The following is a 26,568-nucleotide window of genomic DNA, read 5'->3' as shown; positions in this document are numbered from 1 at the left end:
AGCTGGGTAAAGCTTTTCTTTAAAAGACAGCTTTGGTATGTCAAACTGCCACTCAGAAATGAATTGTCCCTTACTCCTTGCTGTGTTCACCAGATTAGAATACTGCATGTGTGGTTATACATGTCTGTCGTTATCTGTGGGAAAAAAAAAAAAAAATTAAATCAAGGTTTGGAGGAAGCACTGATGCCCTCTGTCATTTAAATATAGATGACTGCACTTAGAAACCAGTAACTGAAAGCCAGGTGAGTTCTGCAGCAGAGGTGCTCCTTAGGTGTGGAGACCCTGCAAGCTCTTCCAAGGAATGGGAGTAAAGGAGAGTTGCTGTGCATATTAGCTGGCTTTTCTAAGTCTCACAATCCAGTCTCGTTCTAGCTCAGTCTTGCAGCTCTGGCAAACACAGCACTCAAATGACTTCAGAGGGACCCCGGATTTAGGTCAGTACCACTTCTGGGTGGCAGCAAGAGAATACAGCGAAAATATCTCAAAAATCCTAGCTGTGTGGTATCATCCAAGGTTCTCACTGCCCCCTATACAAAGGATATCCTCTCATCTCCACAGGAGATGAGCCTATATTTTTACTACTATGTGTTTTAAACGAAGAAGTTATGACTGCTGCTGGTCATCAACGAAGGTTATACTGGCATACATGATTTGATATTTTCAAAGGTATTCACATATAATGGAGATCTTTAAATGTAGCTAACTATATTGGAACATTATCCTGAAGCTTTGAGAAAGGGCTAAATTTCACAAACTGGCCATTCATCATTCACTGATAAGTTAATGAGAGTTAAAAGAAAGGGAAAAAATCAGGGAAATGAAAAAAGAAAGCTGGAAAGAACAAAGGCAGAAGCAAGAGGGGGAGAAAAAATTAATAACTTATCAAATCTTTTCTTAATATATTTCTATAAACAATGAGCCAATGTGCCAGGCCTCCAGAACTGCTAGTACCGCCCCCTTCAATCCATCTGTCAAGAACTGCTCCATAAACCCAGCATGTAACACGCAGCCTTAGATTCCCTTGACATTCACATCACTGGGTTTCATCAGGGTTTGTTCAGGCAGAAGAGTTCACAGAGCCTCTGACACTTCAAGTCACAGTTTCCAAGACAGGTAGTCACAGTGATCAATATTGTGACATTCAGTGATACTATCAACGTGTTCACACGACAGCAAGACAGGTCCTGAAGAAAAATACGGAATTTTATAGGTCTAATACAACAGAAAATCAGGTTCGTTTTTCCACCATCTAAGTCAATCGTTCCATGTTCCATGGCTTTTTTCAACAGAGAAGGGAGACAGAGAGATGGAAAGACCGCCCCCACCCCTCCAATCAACCCACTAGTTTATTTCTATCAAAAATTGCTCCCACAAATTTTAGAAAGCTTCTCTCAAAAGGAACTTCAAGACCCTGCCCCGCACAACTGGATGTCAGTGCTTCAAGTCTCTGCTTTTTCACACATTCAGTCATACTCAACTGGTTTGTGCTCTACATGGCAGCATCTGTTGCATATCAATTATTAGACAGCCACACCCACTCAAGACATCTTCTTATACAGTATTGCCTTAAAGATGCATCCTTTTATTCCTTCCACAAGCCAACATGCAATCTAAAAATACAACCTTCACTCTTTATACCAGAGGCTGATAGAGACTTTAACTTTTCACAAATCCAGAAAGTTATCAAATCTTACTCAAAATCTTTCTAGGTCTTCAGACACACCAATTGCTTAAAATAAAACCAAGGATACTAAATTTTATGTGTACAGAAAAACTAACCTGGAGAAATATGTATTTGTTGATGCGATCAGAACTTACACAAAGAAAAAAAAGACTTTCTGCTGTCTAACTAAAACTCAGTCATTGCATTGATAAGTCACACCAACATTCATCAATGCTGAGGATGCAGGAAGGAGACAGGGCAGTCTTCAGAATGTGCCACACAAGTATCCTCTAAAGAAGAGGGGATGTGTTACTGTTGTAACATTAGAGACAAAATTACAATCTAGAGTAAAAGGTATGTATTGTTCAATGGAAACAGAAACTAAGTGAAGATTTCACCATTTTATGAACAAAAACACAGAAGAGAAACTCAAGATAAACTCCCTCCTTAATGCAAGTAAAATTCAATAAGAGAATCTGCACTGGAGTTATTGGAGGGGATAGTCCAGGGGAGACGCAGGATAGAATTCTAACAGAGGAGGACGGGGAAGAATACTAGTGGCAGAAGCTATAAAAATATGCTTAGCTAAAATAATAGCACTTTTTTCATTTTGTAAGAAATAGTTTCTTTCCCTTTTTAACCTCTTTAAAAAAGTACATATCGGCCGGGCGCGGTGGCTCAAGCCTGTAATCCCAGCACTTTGGGAGGCCGAGACGGGCGGATCACGAGGTCAGGAGATCGAGACCATTCTGGCTAACACGGTGAAATCCCGTCTCTATTAAAAAAATACAAAAAACTAGCCGGGCGAGGTGGCGGGCGCCTGTAGTCCCAGCTACTAGGGAGGCTGAGGCGGGAGAATGGCGTAAACCCGGGAGGCGGAGCTTGTAGTGAGCTGAGATCCGGCCACTGCACTCCAGCCTGGGCGAGAGCGCGAGACTCCGTCTCAAAAAAAAAAAGAAAAAAAGTACATATCCTTTTAAAATACCACCTGTTTGACAGAAACAGCATCTACAACCTCATCTTTCACAGTGAACTGGACACGATGTCTACAAAAGAAGGTCTGTTTCCTGGTTTTGAGATTTGAGGACATAATTATTTTACAGTTCTCAAGTTGTCATGGAATTTATAAAGTACAAATAAATTAAGAACAGCAGCAGTTGTAATTATCAGAGATTTTTTTCAGTAAAGTTCAAAATTCTCTGCATGGATGTTTAACAGATGGCAGAGAATGCATATGTCATGGTATTGATTAGACTTTGGCTTACTTTTTTAATTAAAAAATATTCTTTGGGACTTATTCTTCCTTCAAAACACACATACACACACACACAGAGGTATTTATATCAATGGATTTTACATCCCATCTCCACAGGAGATGAGACCCTTAACTAATATCATTAGGATTTACAGTCCATCTTTCTAAAAATTTAGACTTTAGACCTTTAATTTGCTAGCTTGATTGAAATGCAGTTTACTTATTAATTCACTCACGCTCTAATAAGTAAACTCAACCCCATCTTCCCCCTAACTTGATAACTATGACTATGCAAGACTAATATTGACATAGTCAGACTTTGCCTAAATTTAGGAACCCTTCTGAAAACCTGGGACTGCCTTTAATTTGTGTCAAACAAGAAAGAGTGTGGCTGTTGTACTCGAGAGAGATGTGACTCCTAGAGAATTACAGATTCTAATATGTAACATATGATGATGCTGGGGCAAAACAGTATGAAGACATAAACTACAATGGAACAATGCATACTAGGAATGGTAGTTGTAATATATTTACGTGCGATAAAAGACCAAAAAGTCCAGATGGCTTACATTCAAGTTTTCTACATTTCTTTGAAGTACTAAACTATATCGGTCCTCCCTCTTTCAGAAAAATGTTGGGAATCAAATGAATTAATGGTGGGGAATGCTTAGGAAACTGTTAGGGGCAATGTGAATAAAAGGGATAATAACCAGTGAATTATACAATTTGTCTAGTATGAATTTTTAACTCAGAGCAACAGCTAATTAAATGTGACTTTTATTTCCAATGTCAATTGTATTTCAATCACTTGATTTTTAACATCTAATCATTTTAATGCTAGTTCAAACTATGTTTGGCTATTTTTTTTTTTTTTAAATGAGAACGGCCAAAAAGAAAGTACAATATCAAAGCAAATGTTACCCGTTGCCTTTTCATCTCAGAAATCAAATATATTAGTGTATATATCCCTGTGGTAATCTAGGTACATCCCAGATTTCTTGTACCTCTATGGCGGTTCAGGGCCATAATTATGAATGCATAAAATAGATGCCCAATTTAAATGTAACCTGGGCCAAGCACAGTGGCTCATGCCTGATAGTCCCAGCTACTTGGGAGGCTGAGGCAGGAGGATCCCTTAAGCCCAGGAGTTTGAGGCTTCAGTGAGCCATAATCATGCCACTACACTCCAGCCTGGGCAACAGAGCAAGACTATCATAAATAAATAAATAAGTATATGTATGTATGTAACCTGACCCATCAAAGATCCTAGACACAGTAATGAGGACTATGGGGGGAAAAAAACCATAAGAACCATTTATAATCTGCACAATTTAGCTGTTTGTTACCATAAAAAAGCACCTGAGGCCGGGCGCGGTGGCTCACGCCTGTAATCCCAGCACTTTGGGAGGCCGAGGTGGGCGAATCACGAGGTCAGAAGTTCGAGACCAGCCTGGCAAACATGGTGAAACTCCGTCTCTACTAAAAATACAAAAAATTAGCTGGACGTAGTCGTGGGCACCTGTAATCCCAGCTACTTGGGAGGCTGAGGCAGGAGAATTGCTTTAACCCAGGAGGCAGAGGTTGCAGTGAGCCGAGATCACACCACTGTACTCCAGCCTGGGTGACAGAGTGAGACCCCGTTCCCCCCCCCACAAAAAAAAAGCACCTGAATCATTATGTTTGTACCACAGTAAGATATAATATAGAGGCTATTAATTTGTACATTAAGCTCCAATAGAGCAAAATGTCTGTCCCTCTGTAACTGTCTGTTTACAGAACATCACTGTACATACCACCAGCTTGTCATTCATCATTACATGGCTGTATCCCACAACCTAAAAGGCAGCACTGCCTTGTTAATATCAGAATTGTCTTGGACACTACCGAAATTCTCCCATTCTTCTGCGCTGTAGCTGCTGTGGTTTTCCTCACAAAACAATGCTGACTGGAGATGGCTGCACAGTAGCTGTCCCTGACAAGTTGGATATGAAAATACAATTTAAGTACAGTGATGATGCTAAATGGGAGGAGGGGAAAGAAGGAACAAAACCAAAGCCCCTATCATTTTATGGAACACTGCTCAGACAAAATAAATTGTTTTACCTACTCCAAGCCCTAGGTACCATTTGAGATAATGTAGGAAGTCCCATTTTCACAGAAACACAAGACAGAATCAGATGCTAGACGAGGTAAATATAACAGATTATTTAACCAAATTCTATGCAGAATACATCCACTAAGAAATAGATCCATTATTTTCAAAGATGAGGATACCTTTTAAGAATCCTCAATTCTGTATGTTTTCTTAAAAGACAGAAAAAGACAATAATATTAGAAAAACATATTGTAGCAGGCAGTATATATCATGTAGAAAATATTCTATGATGAAATGTAATATTTGCCTTACATTTAAACAAAAGTAATGCTTGTAAATAACTAAACACTGGCATTTTTAATTGGAAAGTATTTTAACCAAAGTACATTCTGAACATCACACTCTTGATGCTTAAAATCATAATTTAAAAAATCATCTACAGTAACAGCATAGACACATACATTTTAAAAGATTCTAAAGCTGCTAGGCCAGGCGTGGTGGCTCACGCCTGTAATCCCAGCACTTTGGGAGGCTGAGGCTGGAAGACCACTTGAGGCCAGGAGTTCAAGACCAGCCTGGCCAACATGGCAAAATCCTGTCTCTACTGAAAATATAAAAATTAGCCAGGCGTGGTGGTGGCACAATTGTAGTCCCAGCTACTCAGGAACCTGAGGCATGAGAATTGCTTGAACTCAGGAGGTGCAGGTTGCAGTGAGCCATGATCCTGCCACTATACTTCAGCCTGGGCAACAGAGCGAGACTCTGTCTTTAAAAAAAGAAAGAAAAAATTCTAAAGCTGCTGAATGCTACCCTCTTAATTTCACAAAGTATTCCCAATTTCAGTAGTTAAATTTACCACCAAATATTTGTTATAATCACTTAAACAAAAAAAAAAGAACAATGTTACAAATTTACTTTCTGACAAGATCCCTCATCAAACAACAGGGAGGGTGCAAGTTTGTCACAAGTGTAGCCTGCCAAAATGATGGCTGATTAACTTCATGGGATTGGCTCTTCCAAGACATGTGACAAAGGATAATTTGCACTTCTCTGTATTTAGTCTGAGTTTACTTCATCAGAGACACAAGAAACCTGAACTCATCTTTCAGAATTTCAGAACACATGCGCTTTTGTTTGCTTTAAATCATTAGTACTAGAAATTTTATTAAAGAGAGAGGTTCAGCAATGTAGAAGAAAAGCATGAATGGTCTCTTAATGAATAAAACGAATTTGGTTAAAAATTTAGCTGGGGTGGGATGGGCGCAGTGGTTTATGCCTGTAATCCCAGCACTGTGGGAGGCCGAAGCAGGCAGATTACGAGGTCAGGAGATCAAGAACATCCTGGCTAACATGCTGAAGCCCTATCTCTACTTAAAAAAAAAAAAAAAAAAAAAAAAATATTAGCCAGGCGTGACGTCGAGCACCTGTAGTTCCAGCTACTCAGGAGGCTGAGGCAGGAGAGTATCTTGGACCCAGGAGGTGGAGGTTGCAGTGAGCTGATATCACACCACTGCACTCCAGCCTGGGCGACAGAGCGAGCCTCCATCTCAAAATAAATTAAAAAAAAAAAAAAAAAATTTAGCTGGGCACAGCGGCTCATGCCTATAATTCCAGCACTTTGGGAGGCCAATGCAGGAGGATTGCTTGGGCCCAGGAGTTTGAGACCAGCCTGGGCAACAAAGTGAGACCCTGTCTCTACAAAAAATACAAAAATTAGCCAGGTGTGGTGGCATACACTGGTAGTACCAGCTACTCAGGAGGCTGAGGCTGGCTTGAGCCCAGGAGGTTGAGGCTGCAGTAAGCCATGATCATGCCACTGCACTTTAGCCTGGGCAACAGAGTGAGACCCTGACCCAAAAAAAAAATAAATAAATAAAATTAAAAGAAAAATAATTTAAGTACCTCATTAAATATTAAGTATGAAGAAAAACATTTTTCACAGGTGATGAAAATTACAAAATCTAATTACAAAGTCTAATCCACAAATTTCTACACAAATATTTACAGTCTTCACACCTGAACATACACATGTATGCACCCACTACCACAAACATACACACACCCCTCTCACGTTTTAGAAAGGATGGAATGGCCACAGTAAAAATAATTTATAGTGTTTTCATCTTTTTTTTTTTTTTTCCCCCCAGACAGGATCTCACTCTGTCACCCAGGCTGGAGTGCAGTGGCATGATCAGGGTTCACTGGAGCCTTGACTTCCTAGCCTCAAGTGACCCTCCCACCTCAGCTCCCCAAGGAGCTGGGACTACATGAATGTGCCACCACGCCCAGCTAATTTTTTGTATTTTTAGTAGAGACATGGTTTCACCATGTTGCCTAGGCTGGTCTCAAACTCCTGGACTCAAGCGATCCACCCGCCTCAGCCTCCCAAAGTGCTGGGATTACAGGTGTGCACCACTGGACCCAGCCCATTTTCATCTTCTTCCAGTATACTTCTAAGTACTGAAGCAGTGGTTCATGCTTTTACTATACTGTTCTTCAGTTTCTACATACAGCAAAAGTACTGACATGCAGGGTCAAAAGAGCATAGTACAATGAACATAAAATCAGTCCCTTGATTTTTGTTTTAAAGAAGACTTCATTTTTAGAGCAGTTTTAGGTTCAGAACAAAACTGAACAGAAAGTAGAGTTCCCACATACTCCTGGCCTCCCCACCCCACATCTCCCCACTATCAACAAGCTACACATAGTGGAACATTTGTTACAGTCGAACCTACACTGACACCTCAATACTGTGGAAGTCCACAGTTTACACTAGTGTTCACTCCTGATGCTGTTCATTCCATGGATTTAGACAAACACATAATGACATGCAGCCACCATTATACTATCACACAGAATAGTTTCACTGCCCTGAAATTCCTCTATGCTCTGTCTACTCAGCACAACCTTCCCTCACGCCCTGGCAACCACTCCTCTTTTTACTGCCTCCACAGTTCTACCTTTTCCAGAATGTCATAGAGTTGGACTCATACAGTATGCAGTCTTGCCAAATTGGCTTCTTTCACTCAGTAATAAGCATGTAAGGTTCTTCTATGTTTTTCATGATTTGGTAGTTTCTTTCTTTTTAGCTCTGAATAATATTGCATTGTCTGAATGTATCACAGTAGTACCTTGATTTTTTCCATATGGTCTAATGTAGTAGCTGGTGAATTCTGTAACAGTTACATAAAAACAAAGTAATAATATCAGATGGATATTACTTGCCAGGAAGAACAATGAGGCTCTGAGTAAATGACTAAAGCTAGGTCACAAATCAGGGATAGAGTCAGACTTAAAGAGTTCTAACTCCTGATAACTAATTCCATATTCCCCCCTCAAACCCCCAACACCAGTATCTGGCTTGCTGGTAAGGATCTGGAGCCCTCACACCTGTAATACAGCTGCAGTAAGCCACAAAAATATACAGCTAAAACCTTAAAATTACACACACACACACACACACACACACACACACACACTTTTTCTCCTCCACTCTGCTTCTAGAAAAAATAAGTAGAGAGGCAGTATTATGCTGTAAAAATAATACAATGGGTCGAGAAACTTAGGTTCTGTCACTAAACAAGGTTTGTGACCTTTGGTCAGTTATTTACCCAATCTTGGTCTCAGCTTCTGCACTCAATCTCTAAATTATCTTCTATTAAAATTCTATGAATCTCTGAATGGCAAGAATACAACTTCCTGATGTCTATCTTTACTTCTTAGCACTGCACAGAGAAAACAAATGCTCACAAAGATGATCCTGACACACCTAAAGAAGCTAAATCATTAAAGAACAGTTTCATTCAGGGGTTGAAATCTCACTCACGAACACGTAAACTGATGATTACATTTTCCAAGAACATGTAATAGGATGACTATTGCCAGGCAAGTAATATTAATACAAGACAATGAAGCAGGCCAGGTGTAAGATACTAGGCATGACGTGGACTAATGTCAACTGGAGAGGTAGTGCCCTAATAACACTAATCAATGAACTGCTTTTAATATTGTAAGTCAAACAAAGTATCTTTGCTGATAGATAAAGCCCATACGCTACCAGTTTTCAACCCTCACATGGTAATTACACTCACTGAACTGTAACTATTAGGAAAGTGGAATTAGATATTACTTAGAAAAATTTTCAGCCGGGCGCGGTGGTTCACGCCTGTAATACCAGCACTGTGGGAAGCCGAGACAGGCAGATCACGAGGTCAGGAGATCAAGACCATCCTGGCTAACACAGTGAAACCCCATCTCTACTAAAAATACAAAAAAAAAAAAAAAAAAAAATTAGCCGGGCGAGGAGGCAGGTGCCTACTACTCCCAGCTACTCAGGAGGCTGAGGCAGGAGAATGGCGTGAACCCAGGAGGTGGAGCTTGCAGTGAGCCGTGATCGCACCACTGCACTCCAGCAACAGAGCAAGACTCCATCTCAAAAAAAAAAAAAAGAAAATTTTTTGACAACACAAGGTGAACCAAAAATGATTTTAGATAACCAGAAAATTCAAATGGCCTTCTGACTAACCAAAATTTTATCATAATGAAAGAGCTGGGATGTGACTTTAGTGGGAAAACGCACAGACAAAAGGCAAGTTACGAATGAGTTCTGAGAAGAATATGGTAAAATAAAATAACTGAAGACACAGGGAGACACACAACTATAAACAAAATACAACAGTGGAAATGAAAGTGGTAGTAATATGTTTCATAATGGTGCCTACTTTATCAAAACCGCTTAAAGTAGCTTACAAATAATTTAACCCCTGTCACATAAGACTGACACAAGGATAAACTGAAATCCGTTCCTCTACCACTGAACCGCAGCTAACTCAAGTGGTGGAGAAAGCAGTTGTTTGAAGAGCTGTACAGTAGGGGTCAGAAAACTGAAAACTACCTTGCTGAAGCTATCTAGGGAATTACAGTAAGCAAAATGTAATAATCTCCCTTGGAATCCAACCAGAACACTGAAACTAACATCTTTTACACTTAACTGGTTCTCACTTCTGAGTACTCTGATTTTTCAAACTTATTTAATTTACATGATTAAGAAAAAAGAATTCATGTTATAAACATATGGACTATTTAATAATTTTACAAGAATCTTACTTTCTGAGTACATCCTAAATGAAAAATGATGGTACTATTTTCCACAAATATTTCCCTAATGATGTGATTTTTCTGTGTGCTTGTGTAAGTAATCACATATTTACGCAGCACTTTACGATTGTAAATTTTCAAACCCTCTTATCAAATAAGACTCTCAGAACTGTGTGGGCTAATTACGTTAACTGTCATTGATTCAGATGGGGAGAGTGAGGCACATGGTGATGGGTGACCAATCAAAAGTTACACGGTTCCGTGACAGTAAAACTGGGACTAGAATATGGAATCCCTACCCTCTGGAAAACTAGTTTGAATGAAGCTCTGTTCACTAACAAAAAGCTGGAGCTCATTTTTCTGAGCCAACTTTTCTGGGGCTGACAGGAGGTTGGGTGGCATCCAAGCAGAATGACTGAATGCAGAGTACACTAGTATGGGGAGCTGGGCCAACAGGGAGAGATGTCCCTTTCTGGTCATAGTCTCTAGATACAGTCAACTGCCAGGAAACAGAGTCAGGCTGTTGAGATCCAAGGAACCAGAGTAACCTGTACAATAAACTGAAAGGGCCAAGCAGGAGAGGAGCAAGTGGATGCAGTGATGCTGGGAAACGGGACAGTCAGGGATGAGGCTCGGGCAGCTAGCAAGATGGCTCTGGAGCCTGCTACACCGACAGTGCCTATCTGAGATGAATTTCCTAGAAACTGCTCTAAGTACTTGGAAGGGCTGGGAACGTTCCTAAAGGGACTGGACAGAGCTAGATAACTTGCTCCTAAGTGCCAGGGAGACTGTACTTCTGTCATCCAAGACAGTCTCTTTGGCAGGGCTGCTGAGCAGGGATAAATGCTGGAGCCAATCCAACAATGATATACTTCCTCATCTACGGAGTATGATGGACAATTTTAAGATTCTGCTGCTAACCTTCCAGCCTCAAGCCAAAAACTTCAATTCTGGAATAATGACTTCAATTTTTAAAATGGAATGGTACTGGCAACATTTAGACTGGGTAAAGTGTTGGGCTTTGGTGGGTTTTTAAAGAAGTCATAGCAAACTTTACTTACCATCCACTAAAGCTGGATTTAAAAATTTGATTCACTAACAGGTTTATCTTACTGCCATAAAAACTATGTAGCTATTTGTCTTTTGAAATAGAGCTCAGATAATCAAAACCCATATGCAAAGGGCCTGTGGAAATACCATTACAAACCACACAGAGAGGTTTTAAAACCAGCCTCCCTGTTTTCAGAGCTGCTACTAGGAATCCTGGCTGCCCCTCCTCCACCTATCAGGCAAGACCAGGACTCAGTCAATAGGACTGCTGTGTAAGTGACGCGGCCATCACTTCTGCTTAGTCTCCACAGGCTTAATGTATGTGATGCTGAATTTACTTATCTCAGTAGGCAGCACAGCCTCACCAAGAGTGGTTATGTTTTAGGCTTTGTAAGAACAAGATGTCAGGGGTTTTGCTGTTGCATCATTCTGCAACACCTTATTTCAACTCTGTGCTGAGCTGGCAAAAGCACTAAATCAACCCGGCTCTGCAACCCAGCTCTGCTTAGCTTACCCTTCAGATGTTCCAGTAGTAGGACGACTTTGCAATATTCACTGGCAACGTGACACACTAGTAACAGTTTGTCTAGTCATCACACGCCTTGAATGTCTCCCTGGTATTTGTCCTCGTCCCTCTGTGCTGCATTTTCTTTACTAAATATTTCTGATAGTATTTTCAACCAAAGGACATACGAATCTGACTCCATCTTGAGCCCACAGAAATGTGTATAATCTCTGTGCTATATGCAGACCTGGGAGAAAGACCTAATTGTCAGACCGTACCTAGGCGTCCGAGAGTCTACTCCACTTAGATGTTGAGAATGAGAAGAGACAATTATTTCCACCCCATTTATAAGAATACAGTTGATTTAAGGTTGGCTGCTAAGGCAAGTGTGATAGACTTGCTTGGAGAGAGCATGGATATTTGTTGTCTGATGGGATACAGTGGAACGAACCCATTCATCGCCAGGATATCAGCTTTACCACTAATCAGAGGGGAGAAAGCACTTTTAGGAAAAGAAAATGGAACAAATTGAGTGGAAAAGAAGAAGTGACACAAAAGTGCAATGTTTAACAAGCAGGTGCTCTTGGTGGCTGAAGGTGCTCCTGTCCTAACAGAGACTTCCCTAACAGGAAGGAATCATTCCTACACAGGGGTGCATACCTATACTTCACAGCGTGTTTGTTTGTGTGACAGTTACACTGTCATAATTTTAGATGGTTAAACCTCTGCTCCAGGGTTTATGAAAGATCAGAGCACTTGTCACTCTTGGTGCAGGTAGAGTGAGATAGAGTGGTTGAGCAGTTCATTTTTCTTTATAATTACACTCCATTAACCTTCCACATGAGAGCTCCCCTGTGCTTTCATACCAGCAGCACCAACTGGCTGCATTTGATAAGGCTCTACAGAGTCTGCAAGACCAGCACATGTAACAAAAGGAAGACTTTAATACTGCAGACTTAAGCAGAAGCTGAACGCAGCTCCGTTACTTATTGGCACACATATTCAGCTCAATTATACATGTGTAGACAAAAACAAACCAAAAACATAAAGCTGGAAACCAGCAAACAAATGATGGGAGCTTATTTAAATCAAAAGTGATTCAAAAACCTTCTGGTAATCTTCATAATATTCAAACCCCAAATTTATTATTATTTTCAGTGTATGTCTTTTTTAAAAAAATAATTTTTATTTATTTATTTAGAGACAGGATCTCCACTCTGTCACCCAGGCTGGAGTGCAATGGTGTGATCATAGCTCACTATAACCTCAAACTCCCAGGCTCAAGTGATCCTCTCACCTCAGCCTCCCAAGTAGCTAGAGCTACAGGCACACACCACCAAATCCAGCCAATTTTTAAGTTTTCTGTAGACACGGCGTCTCACTGAGTTGCTCAGGCTGGTCAGAAACTCCTGGCTTCAAGTCACCCTCCTGCCTCAGCCTCCCAAAGTGAGCTACCATGCCTAGCCATTATTATTTTTCTAATCTTTGATAATGCGGCATCCTATTAAAAACATAGGATCTAGTACTCAACGTACTAAAACTTACAGGTTGACACATTACAGAGTGATCTATATTACAATTAGATCACATTGGTCTCTACAAGCTACATGTGGTAATTTACTTGCTAAAGTATTTCTCTTTATGTGTTGCTCACTAACTCACTTTAAAAATACACTGGTTAAGAACTAGCACTAAGTCTGTCTCTATCCTTGACAGTGGCCACATAAATGATTTCCCTTTTTGAGAGAGAGAGAGAGAGAGAGAGGTATTCCATTAATAATGCATTCTCCTGGAGTTTTTAATGCAGTGCCAGGAATGCTACTTTCCATACGCACAAAGGTAGATTAGTGCTTTTTCTACCCTGAGCAAAGGCTAGGTGTACATGCTTGAGCAGATAAAATGAAAGGCAATTTTGAAAGTAGGTGTTGGCACAATTAATCTTGAATAGGATCCCAATTATTTGCGAAACAAAAGGTAGCTGTATTTATGACTCTGCCTTAACCAATGGCATTACAGCCTTCACAGCATCTCAGAATAAAGTTTCCATCATAGCAATTTGTGTTTCTGAGTATATCCCTAACCACAGTAACCTAAAAAAGATCAATAGTTAACCTAACAATACTGCTCACTACTACTTTACTTTCTTTGGGCACAAATGTATCCATTGTAAATGTTAGGCTATGGTACAGTGAATGTGATAATCACAAAATTAAAGTATAAGAAGTCAAGTGGTACACCAATTTATTCATCAAATGCCACATTTAAAACACTTTTCCAGAGATATAAAACTATCACAAAATCTTGGTTTTGAAAATTAATAAGATGCTTAGTACTTCTGAAAGTGTTTGGCAGAGAAATGTTTGTTTATATTTACATTTTGAAGATGGATGATTAGATCTAGGAATTCTACTACACTCTTCCTTTTTCCTATGCTTGATGTATGAAACTGAGGGATTTTTTCCATGAATGTTTTTCCTTTGCTTAATACCATTACAAACTTACATTGCTCTATGTTTTCATGACACTTATCACTAGTGTATCCTTTTTAAAAATGCTTTTCTTAACCCAAATATCAGATGTGTACTTGCAATGAACAGTACTATACTTCTTAAAATCCAAATATAAAAGACATCATTTTACTATCTTCTTGCTGCACGTTATATGCTAGAGGATTCAGCAAAATGATGTTGAGTAACGGTATGCTAAAAGAGGAAGCCAGCCCATGCCTACGTAAAACAGCTCCCGAAAATGTTGGTTTCTCAATGTCCAGATCCATTGACAATCAGATTTCTCCTCTGCCTAATAACGTTTTTCATTTCCCAATGAAAAGAATTTCTTTCACTAAATGCTTGTTTTGCAGCCTTAAGAGTGGCAGACAAATTAAAATTCCACTCTCTATAACCACGTTAAGAATCAGACAAAAGCCAATCTACCTGTTCAGGATCTGTCGTTCTGACTCATTGTTGGGCCATCTGTTTATGTGTGCTGCTTGTCTCATGGTGCAAATCAACCTGCTGCTGGGCAGACCTGCCTCATGCTGCAAACTCATTTTGCAATTTCAACCTCCCTCACCAGCAATAGGTCCTCTTATCAGCACCTAAAACCACCACTTCAATCAACTCGAGTCAGACCTTATTCTACTGCTCCTGTATAAAAAAGTGATACACCACAGGCCCATGTGCAAACAGGTCATCTCTGAACACTGGGCTTGTAAGGAAGATGGCAGCACGGTTTTGCTCCTATCAAAACATTTTAGTACCATCAGTAGCAATCAGCCTGCTACCCAGGAATACACATGTACTACTGTGGAGACAGGCTAAAAAGATTACTGAATCCCAGAGGACAAGAATATGAACTGCAAATACAAACCATTCTAGTCTTCTTTGTTTTAAAGACTGGTAACTTATTCACAGCTAGGTTTCCATCTGTGTTATTAGCACACAAATTTAAAGCAGTTTAGAAAAGGTTCTCAGAACATCCTTTCAGTCATCCACAAATATCAATTTGCCTGCTGCTTTGCAAGCACTGTGCTAATCACTGTCTCCTCTTAGATGTGAAAGGATGTTAGGGCCATGGATAGAGCGGTAGGTAGTATAAGGTTTGAAGACAATATTAAATGAATATGCCTACTGAGTATATGGTATTATAATAGATGTAGTATATTAAAAAGTTAAAAAGTTATTTAAGAAGTTTCTATATCTATTTTAGGAAACAGAAGATGTACACGCAAAATAATGCTACCATTTCTTTTTCTTTTTTTTGAAATGGAGTTTTGCTCTTGTTGCCCAGGCTGGAGTGCAATTGTGTGATCTTGGCTCGGTGCAACCTCTGCGTCCCGGGTTCAAGTGATTCTCCTACCTCAGCCTCCCAAGTAGCTGGGATTACAGGTATGTGCCACCACACCTGGCTAATTTTGTATTTTTAGTAGAGACAGGGTTTCTCCATGTTGGTCAGGCTGGTCTCGAACTCCGGACCTCAGGTGATCCGCCTGCCTTGGCTTTCCAAAGTGCTGGGATGCTGGGATTACAGGTGTGAGCCACCACACCCGGCCTTTTTTTTTTTTTTTTTTTTTTTTGAGACAGTCTCACTCTGTTGCCCAGACTGGAGTGCAGTGGTGTGATCTCAGCTCACTGCAGCCTTCGCCTCTTAGGTTCAAGCAATTCTCCTGCCTAAGCCTCCTGAGTAGCTGGGAGTACAGGCACGTGCCACCACGCCCAGCTAATTTTTGTATTTTTTGTAGAGACAGGGTTTCACATGTTGGCCAGGCTGGTCTCAAACTCCTGAGCTCAAGTGATCCCAAAGTGCTGGGATTACAGGTGTGAGCCACCGTGCCCGGCCAGAGCTCTACCATTTACTTATAGAATATCAACAAAGAAAATTATCAGAAAATTTCAAAAACCATGTAAACAGAGAAGAGAGCAGTAAATAGAGAAAACAGGGCCACAAACAAGATCAAACCTGGGAGAGTGTATATTTTGAGCAATGCTAACTAACTCAAGGAAACTTTTTTGAGATTAAAAAATAAAATTTGGTCTATCATTAATAATTAAAAAGTATTACTTTGCAGCAATGGAGTAAGGCAAGTTTCCCTGCTAGTGGTTGATTATAGGTCTCCAAACAGATAAACTAATATGTACCCAGTAAAATGGCACATAGTATATATTTCCACCGGGTTCTATTCTTTACATTTAAGAAGACTGTTCCTTGAGACTAGAATGTAGAATTAATCTACCTTGTTTCTAACAAATGTACTTCAAAATGCAAGCTTATTTTGAGAAGGGAAATTTAAAAATATATCTATAGAGGACAAAAAATGTATAATTTAGGAGGAGCTGAATATTTAATGAATCAGTGCATTAGAAAAGGAAGAACAATATCAACAACATGCAGAAATAAATCTAAAAACACAGATTTGAAAGGACCAAATATTATGTTACTTATTTAGTGATGACAAAGCACAGACATGATATGGGACTGATACCTACATGAGAATTTATGTATCTCAGTGGGTGAGAAATTCATCATGTTTCATATTGTTCAAGCACCTACTGTCTCCAGTGTATACAAATATGGTAACTTTTCTCTTGAGGATGAGGCATAGCAGTGGTGAACAGGAAGGCTTGTCTCACCCTCTGTGCTAAGAGAAAGTTGCAATCTTCTGTAAGGCTACAACATGACATTTACTAAACAACCAGCAACATCTCCAGTCTTTTTAAACAAAATTGATAAAAAAAAATAACGATCTAGAGGAGATTCTAATTTTTCAATTTACTAGAGAGCTGATGATAGTGCATTAGCCCTTTTAACTGCTCAATAGTTTTAAGCGAAACATGACAACACAATAGTACCAGTCAAATTGTAAGTGAAGGCAGTGAACTATAGAGAAGAAACCAATATATTTAGCATGAAGAAACTGCTACACTATTTCCCACACTATGCTATGCAAACAAATTATTCACTTCTACACTATATGCCAAGGAATACAGTGTTATTTAGAAAATATATTCTCTCACCTCTAGCTGTAACAGCAGTTAAGCACTACCTCTTCTTCATACTCTACTGAGAGTTGCAGGATCTCTCTCATCAAGATATGATAGTAAAGCACTTCTGAATTCACTGCTGAAAACGACCATTAGCTGAGATATGGGACTAAAGACAAGTACACAATTACCAGAAACTAGGTAACAGTCAAATGGTGAATAATTTTAAATAGCTTTAAAGAATTTATGATGTTTTTCTTTTGAAAAGTTGTAAAGACACTTAAAATTGACCTATGATCTGTCAAATTCAATTGTCTAATGATTTTAATCTAACCCCTCTGAAACATTCCTATTAAGATAAAAATTTATGGCTGGGCATGGCCTCATGTCTGTAATCCCAGTACTTTGGCAGGCTGAGACAGGCAGATCACCTGAGGTCTGGAGTTAGAGACCAGCCTGGTCAACAGGGTGAAACTCCGTCTCTACTAAAAATACAAAAATTAGCTGGGCATGGTGGGGGGTGCTTATAATCCCAGCTACTTGGGATACTGAGGCAGGAGGATCACTTGAACCCGGGAGATGGAGGTTGCAGTGAGCCAAGATCACGCCATTGCACTCCAGCCTGGGCAACAAAAGCAAAACTCCATCTCAAAAAAAAAAAAAAAAAGGATATAAATTTTATGTCAGTTTTTCATTGTTTCATGTTCAGAGATCACTGTGTCATTTTCTATATTCAAAACCTATGTTAAAATAAGAATGTGACACTCTAAACTCCAAGTAATGCTACAGCAATAGCTCAACATATCTTAACCATAAAATCAGACATTTTGCTAACACAACTGAAATAATTCACTGGAACTTACTAATATAGCTGCTTCAGAAGCAGAAACATCACAAAAGTCTAAGAAGAAAAACTTAAAGCCATGTATGGTTCTGGTAGAGAATCTGAAGGGAATGTGGAAACTGAAAAACCATCAAGGTTATGTCAAAGGTTCTGGAGCCACTAGGGGGGCTGGAAATGGGGCCCTAAGATGTTCTGTCACCAGGTCCAATGACAGCACACTAGATATCGCCATAGAACTATTACTATATCAACAAATTTCTATTCTGATAAAGTATTGCCATGTACTCAGCCAATGGGCCTGTAGATTCTAATGAGATAGGCCCACATTGACATAACCTAGAAATTAAATAACAAGACTAACAATGGAAGCTCCAGTTGTGCTGACTAATTGGTGTCTCCGCACGTGCACCACAGCTTCAACAGACCACCTAATAACATAGGGAGGAAAACAAAAACACTGCTAGCTAACACTGCATTTTTGTATAATAAAAGAACAGGAAAAGGATTAACTACATTCTTTTCCCCCCATGCTTACATTTTTAAAATTCCATTAGTATCTTGCCAGATTTTCAAGAGAAAGGCTATGTGCATCAGAGTTAACTGGTATGATAGGCCATGGGAGAATAAAACCAATAAGAAATCTTTCTGTTCTGCACTTCACAGGGCTGTCACTCGTACTAGAAAAACGTCACTTTGAAGCCCTGTTTGCATTCCATTTTTAACTAGAGGGAAGAGGATGGAGGTCTTTGGTTTCTATGACAACCCAGATGGGCCATAATACAAGATACTTACAAATGTTCAATTGCAGGGATGCCAAATCAAATTAAGGCAGAGTTAGCACTACTTCATAAAAACTAGATGGGGGAGAAAACAAAATACTTATGGCAAGACGATGCCATTTCTAGAAGTGGTTCGGAAGGATTTCATGAGAAAATATAAAGAAAAGAGTGACTATTTTTAGTGAAAACAAATAAAACAGTAAAACTAATATATAAAAATAAAGCTCCAATTTACATAAGTAAATGCTTCATTAAAATTTAGACTACTGAAAAATTACTACTTCAATTAATGTTTTTAAACTCTCCCTTTCAAATAACGTGACATTCATTAGTGATTTAAATCATTACAATCTGGCACACTGGGCTGGGTTTTAATGGTGGGTTGAGCTCCTTTGGGCAACTTTTTCTTTTGCTCCATCCTCACGATTTGTTCCTATATTTGGCTTTCATAACTAGAATGCACAGTCCTCAAAATAATTGTGGAATGGCTAATGCTTCAGAAATAAACTAATGTGTAACTTGTACTTTACTACAACTTGTAAAATGTATTACCTTTCCAACAATAACCTACCACATCTCTTTCCATTTATAAATGATGATTTATTTGAGAACAACCCTCAGCAAATACTTCTAAGCTTTTGAAAGCACTATTTGGGGGAAAAAAAAAAAGGAATTCACACATGGCCCTTTTCATTTAAGGGCAGAAAATGTTGTATATTCAAACTTCATAAGGGAACTTATTTAAGTCCCAGATGTTACCATTAGAAAAAGGGGATGTCATATACACCTTTAAGGGATATAATGAAGAACTTTGGACTCTCTCCCCATAAAATGTCCTATGTGTGCAAACATATACAACCATTTTGCACACATTTCAGGAAATTTAGAGGCACTCCCCACAAACCCCCTCCACAGAACTAGTTTTATCTTTATTCAAAAGTCCCTTCTTCCCCAAGGCCAATATTCCATATTTGTAATGAAAAAAAGTCAGTCTCTAAACAAAGCAAAACAAAAAAACACCCAATGTATTAAACATGAAGTAAATCATTGGTACCTTTTTACTTAAAACACAGCTCGAATTAAATGAATTCAAATTAAATTAATTAATTGGATAAATATCTGCTACAGAAAGTTTACTAAAGATTGAATACTATGATTTCTAACTGTTTTGGATTTGCAAAATCAGGTAAGTTTCTGTGACATTCTCTTCTCCCCCAGATAGCACAAACCCATTTAAAATTATCCTGAGACATTCTGAGACTATAAAAACAGGAGTAGAATAATTTCCTCAATAGAATCTTTTTAAAGCTCAGATTTTCTTGCTTTGAAAAGAAAATCAGTATATGAAGAGTTTCACTAAAAAAAGTCCTAAAAACTTTGTACATATACTGTATGGAGGAAAGAGCTTGGGCTAAAGGCTAACATTAAAAAAAAAAATGCTCAGTTTTCTTTTCACACCATCTATGTGTCTAGTCATCACTCAGCCTCTCTTCGGTGTTAATACTGTTACAAAATGAGGATAATACCTATCCTCTCCCCAACTGCTAAAAGAAAAAAATATTTTTTAAAACTAAAGAGTTACAAAATATTCAATATTCATAGTACTAATAATGACAGTAAAACAAGAAATTGACAGCTTGAAAATGCTGATGAACTTGATTTTTAAAACACCATAAAGCTGCCCTGCTGCCCATTATGATGATGACATTTTCAGGAAGGGCAGAGTGAGAAAACGCTACAATTCTCACTAGGATGATGACTAGTACTTATAGAAGATTAAAAATAAGAATGATACATTATGTAGAAGAGAAGTAAAGATGGAAGTATGAGTATGGCTCAGCACACTACAGAGCACATGAATTTTAATTTGAAAAGTACTGGCAAGGCCTTGCATGAAGGCCCACACAAGTGCCTTTAAAAGCTTCATTACACTCTGCAGACATTTGCCCTTCATCAATTGCTTCCTATGCCAGGATTTCCTTTTTGAGTGTTGCAACCTAATATTCTTCACCCAGGCAACCACAGCCTATTTTGGAAAGGTTCCCTATTTCAGAAGACTCAGTGCTGTTTCCATTTGGAAATACATCTTTATGAAAATATGTATCATCCTCAGAACAAAAATGCTTCAATATATTAAGTTTCAGCTGTAAGTGGTATTTTTAGAAAAGTGGTAATTTCAGAATCTCTGCTTCAAAATTACAGAGTTGGTTTTTTTAAATGGAGTCACAAAGTAGAAAATTAAAAAGATATACCAATGAATAAAATCCTGTCTCCCCTTTTTCTTATCCCATTTCATTTAAAAATGTTTAAATTTATTTTCCATAGATTCTCAAAATCATCGAATTATGCATACTGGTAAGAAATTTCATCCAATATTCATCTTCATAAAAACCAAATAACTCAAAGAAAAAGAGCTCTTAACAGTCAATTTTCTAAGAAATGGTCTGACATTACAGATGGTGTTTTCTATATAACAAAGTGAATCAATTTGAGATGTCTTGGACACTGTAAAAAATTTGTACTTTTCACCAAAGGAAATAGATTTCACTTTTAACAGATAAGAAATAAGAGACACTGGTGAGTGGGGAAGGGGTACAGGAGAGAAGGAAGTCCTTGTTCTAAGATTATATTAAAAGCTACTTAAAATATGTAAGTGACAATATTTCATAAACTGAAATATTTTATCAGTAGCTATGACAGAATATTCTCTATACTTTTCTTCAACATAAAAGTTTTAAAGAACTGTGCTTATTTGACCTCTTATCAAACAAAAACTCATTTTTCTTTATATTGGTTTGCATAGCACAGACTATTTACTTTTTCATAGTACTTAAATTTTACTGTGGATGAGGGCTGTATTTGCCAGGCCTAGATTGCTTTCCATTGAACTGTCTCCTCAAGACTAAAGGACTCATCATCAAAAAGATGTCTTTGAAAAACACAGTTTATGCCTCCTGAAAATACTCTCTCTCCCTCTCCCCCATTCACTAAACACATACCTACATGTGCTCAAAATTTATTCCCCTTGTTCATCCCTCAAGAAAAAACACAAGGAAAAGAGAAGCACTACACAACAAAGTTTACTTTTTCCCTTTACAATAATATCTGTTTCTTACTGCAAATGTCTCTGAATATGGAAAATGAGATTATGCAGTTAAATTTTAACACATGCATGTATACACCCAACTAATACAGCAGTCCTCCCTCATCAATAATTTCACTTTCTGCAGGCTCAGTTACCAAGATCAACCTCAGTCCAAAAATTCAGGTTGAGCATCTTTTAATCTGAAAAATCTGAAATCCAAAATGCTCCAAAATCCAAAACTTTTTGAGCACGGACGTGATGCCACAACTGGAAAATTTCACACCTGACCTCAAGTGATGGGTCACGGTCAAAATGCAGTCAAAACTTTGTTTCATGTACCAAATGATGTAAAATATTGTATAAAATTTATACAAATTTATGCTTGGGACCAGAAGTGTTTCAGATTTTGAGATTTTTCAGATTGTGGAATATGTGCACAATATAGTTACGCCTTGTATATACCAAATAATCTTAGGCAGTTGCTTTTTCTGGTTGAAGGTTTCTAAGATAACAAGAAAAGCAAAATCCTCATTTGCAATATTAATATAATTAATGGGCACCAAATGTTCAGACCTTCCTGTTGACTTATAAAACAGGCTATTTTGACTCCATTGGCAAATGCCCCTGATTATTCTCAGCTTTTTATTACATACTAGGTAAATGAAACTATCAATGATCCTTTTACTAAGAAATGTGAACTGCCTTATACTGGAATAGTTAAATAAACATTAGGGGAACCATCAGCACTAACTACTCACTCCCCATGAGCAATGAATAAAACGAACAATATTTGTAGCGCAATTAAGCCTCCATAGCTCAAGATGGATCATCCCATCAATTCTGAAACAATTTACTGGAGCTGTATGAATCTGATCATAAAGAAAAAAGAAACAGTTCTAATGAAATGTGGAAATGCTTTTTTTGCATGTGAAACGTGTTCATTTCTTTAAAAAACTTCAACTTCAGAACTCTTAAGAACAGTAAGAAAAATAAAACGTATAATTAAAAAAGTTTAATTATTTGGAGCCTACAAATGCCCGTGGAAAAGCACAATTTTAAACTTTGAAAATGGATTCGTCTAATATAAAAGTGTCTTTGTAGATAATAAATAATTCAAATTCAGACAAGAGAGAATTAAAAGAATTGGGATGTTCATTGTTATTTTACATTTATGATTAAAGAACCAGATTAACTGACAAGTAGATCACTGTTGACATAGTTCCTATAAATAAGAGCCAAATGATTTTAAAATTAAATGTTATAAGCTTCATGCTTTAAAAAATATCTGCTTCCCATTTTCATTTGTTTTCCAATGCTTCCAGAAGCCCACACAAGAATTATTTTAACAGGGCAAAAAACCAAGAGAAATCAGTAAATTCTTACTCTTTCGGTTGTATATACAATTAGGGCAAAGGCTAAGTCAAATCCAGAATTAACAAGCACCTAACGAAATACTGCAACTTGTTATAGTTCTTTAGTTTGAATAAATCTGCCCTCAGTGTTCTATCTTCCTGAACTTTCTGAATAACCTCCACAAATCACGCTATATAAACAACAAGGAGACTAAAAGTTTACTGCCACACTCACTCTCTAAAGATACTAAAATCAGTTCATCTACACAGGCTGTCTGCCTGAGCTAGAGGATGAAGTTATGCCTTAATGAATTAACGCCATCTAGTGGGATCAGTGAGATTTCAGCTGAAACTAGTTTACAACAGGTTACTACAATCTATTCAGCTGGTCAAATGTCTTATTTAAAAAGATACACTTGTATTAACTATAGAACTGTCTTAAATGCCTATTAGAATGTTATATACTTGCCTACAATAAAAATGGCACAAAAATATTTTAAGACCAACAACCCTTCCTTGGAATAATATTTCTATTCTTTCCTTCAAAGGCACAAAATACAAATCAATAGGTACTAACAATAGGTATTTTCAAAGATCTCAGAAAATGCAAAGTCAAAGTCAGAACAACAGCAAGTAAAATTTAAAGATAACAATAACAAGAGCTATTATTTACTTATTAAGTGCCTAGCATATGCCACACACTTCACAGTTTTAATCTTTATAGCTTTCCTGCAAGCTCGTTTTACAGGTGATTTCCCATTACAAAAACACTTAAATATAGAGTGACTAATTTAAAAAGTGATATTTCTTCCCTCCAACCAACCATAACGTGACTGTCTCATCTATCAACACTAGCTCACTCATACCTACCATGTGTTCATAAACATGCAAAGTGACAGTGAGGTTCTAAGAGATGAAAAGGGCCCTGGCTTTTCAAGGAATCGAGGTAACACTGAAGCCAGGAATCTGTGGCACTTTACAGAAGATACTTCCATCTACCTTTTTTCTTCTTTTTTTCCTTTTTTTTTTTTTTTTGAGATGGAGTTTCACTCTTGTCGTCCAGGCTGGAATGCAACGGTGCGATCTTGGCTCACTGCAATCTCCACCTCCCAAGTTCAAGTGATTCTCCTGTCTCAGTCTCGTGAGTAGCTGGGTTTACAGGTGCCCACCACCAGGTCCAGATAATTTTTGTATTTTTAGTAAAACAGGCTTTCACCCTGTTGGCTAGGCTGGCCTCGAACTCCTGACCTCAGGTGACTCACCTGCCGTGGCCTCCCAAAGTGCTGGGATTACAGCCATGAGCCACTGTGCCCGGCCCCATCTTTTATCATAGTTTTACTATTAATTTTATTCACATTAAAAATAAACTGCTGGCATCAATATTAAATCCATCGTTTTAAAATTTAGTTACATTAATTTAAATCAAAAAAATGATGAGAAGTGAGATGTGTACCCTTCACATAATCTAACAATGGACATGTTCTTCCTTTAATTTCCATTAACATTACTTATTTTTATCATTTTCAAATCTTAGGACAAGGGACTTTTCCATCTTACTCCTCAGTGGAATGTCAGAGTCTTTAAAAAGGTACAGATCTATCACAATAATCCATGTTACTATGTTATTTTCATTTCTAATCACATACCTGCTTCTACTTTTTCTCTTTGTACTTGGGATTACTATGCTCCAGGTAAGAACAGAAGGGAACTAAAGTAAAATGTGTTTAATGTTGTTCTACCCACTGACTGGTAGATGAAAATTAACACAAAGTGAAATTCAGAAAGTAACCTGCAAACTATCCCATTTTCTATTTGGGAATGTTAACTTCATTTTAGCACCTTCCCCTACAACATGTATTTGTTTACTCACATATGCTCATATACTCCATCATGTAAAATGCTAGACTAATCTATAATGTTCAGACGATAACTCAATAAAATCTCAAAACATTTGTGAGGTCTTCAATTGAAATTTTCCTCTGTGTGTGTCCTTATTAAAGAAAATACAGAGCAGAGTTCCACACTGTGAAGCATATCCGGGCCACTATGGACCACATATGGCTGAGTTCTGAAAAGATGAGCTAAACTTAATCAAAATTCCTCTCTTGCTTTCCTGAAGGACTCAGGAAATGGGCAGCATACATCTCATCTTGACCCAGATTTGCTTCAGTAGAGAAGTGCCAATGTCTTGAAAGCTACTCCATGGGTCAAAGGTAGAAGATGGGAAAAGAGTCTGCTTTGATTGGCTGTCAAATTTACCTGTATATCTAGCAAAGGAAGAGAAATGGCAAGATATGGTGGAAATGTGACTCAGTTTTGTGTATGAAAACCTGGTGCTGCTGGACAAGTCACACTATCTGAGTTCCAGTATATTCATTTGTAAAATAAAATGAAAATAATAATATATGTTTACACATCTCATATAAATAAATCAGAATTTGTGAGATTTAAGCAAATAAATGTAAATTCAACTGCAAAATGCTACGTTTGCAACTGTAAAATGTGAATGCAACTACAAAATAATCTTGTCAGCCCTATCCACTCCTATTCCACTACTTATTTGACCAGTGTTAACCCTCCATCTTAATCAGCTCCTTCAATCAGACTGGACTCTTTCCTGCTCAGTGAACTCAACAAATTGGTTCACAGTTCTTTTTTTTTTTTTGGAGACAGAGTCTCACTGTCACTCATGCTAGAGTACAGTGGTGCGATCCTAGCTCACTGCAACCTCTACCTCCCGGGTTCAAGCGATTCTTCTGCCTCAGCCTCCCGAGTAGCTGGGATTACAGGCATGCACCACCACTCCCAGCTAATTTTGTATATTTAGTAGAGATGGGGTTTCACCGTGATAGCCAGGTAATCCGCTCAGTCTCCCAAAGTGCTGGGATTACAGGGGTGAGCCACTGCACCCGGCCATTGGTTCACATTTCTAACCTTCTGTTGATGATGTTCCCTGGTCCCGGAGTACCTTTTTTCTTTTGCCCAATTCTGTTTATCCATCTACCTGTGAGGGTTCTGATACATTCCATTTCTTTTATAAAACTTTTCTTGACTCTACCTGCCTAGAATGATCTGTGAAACCCTATTATACCAATTGTCTGAACCATACAATTTAACACCTAAACATATAACAATAATAGCAGCTGCACACATTTATTATAGTTCTTACTACAAGGCAAGCACAGTTTTAAGCAGCTATTTTTACATAATTTAATCTTCAAAGCAATCCTAGGAGATAGGTACTATAGTATGCCATTTTGCAGATGGAGAAACTAAAGCACAGAAAAGCAACTTTCCAACATTTCAAAAGTAGCAAATGGCAGAGCCAGAGTGGCCTTCCAACTTGGGCACTTTGGGGCTACA

General features: G+C 38.2%; 1 protein-coding gene across 21 annotated transcripts in view; it reads right to left on the bottom strand.

Moving 5' to 3' along the window:
* Positions 1 to 26,568, bottom strand: part of PHF21A (PHD finger protein 21A) — a 193,780-nt gene that overhangs the window by 55,005 nt on the left and 112,207 nt on the right. Inside the window, exon 1 of one of the 21 annotated variants that reach the window (XM_073017014.1) lies at positions 4,278 to 4,366. The exons of the other annotated variants lie outside the window; for them this stretch is intronic. The gene's annotated coding sequence lies outside the window, so the exon portion shown is untranslated. Of the gene's footprint in view, positions 1 to 4,277; positions 4,367 to 26,568 lie in introns of those variants that run through there. 21 annotated transcript variants of the gene reach the window in all.

This window comes from Chlorocebus sabaeus, chromosome 1 (genome assembly GCF_047675955.1).
Source record: "Chlorocebus sabaeus isolate Y175 chromosome 1, mChlSab1.0.hap1, whole genome shotgun sequence".
NCBI lineage: Eukaryota > Metazoa > Chordata > Mammalia > Primates > Cercopithecidae > Chlorocebus > Chlorocebus sabaeus.
Note: the sequence above shows the minus strand (reverse complement) of the source record. Positions and strands in the feature narration are given on the sequence as shown.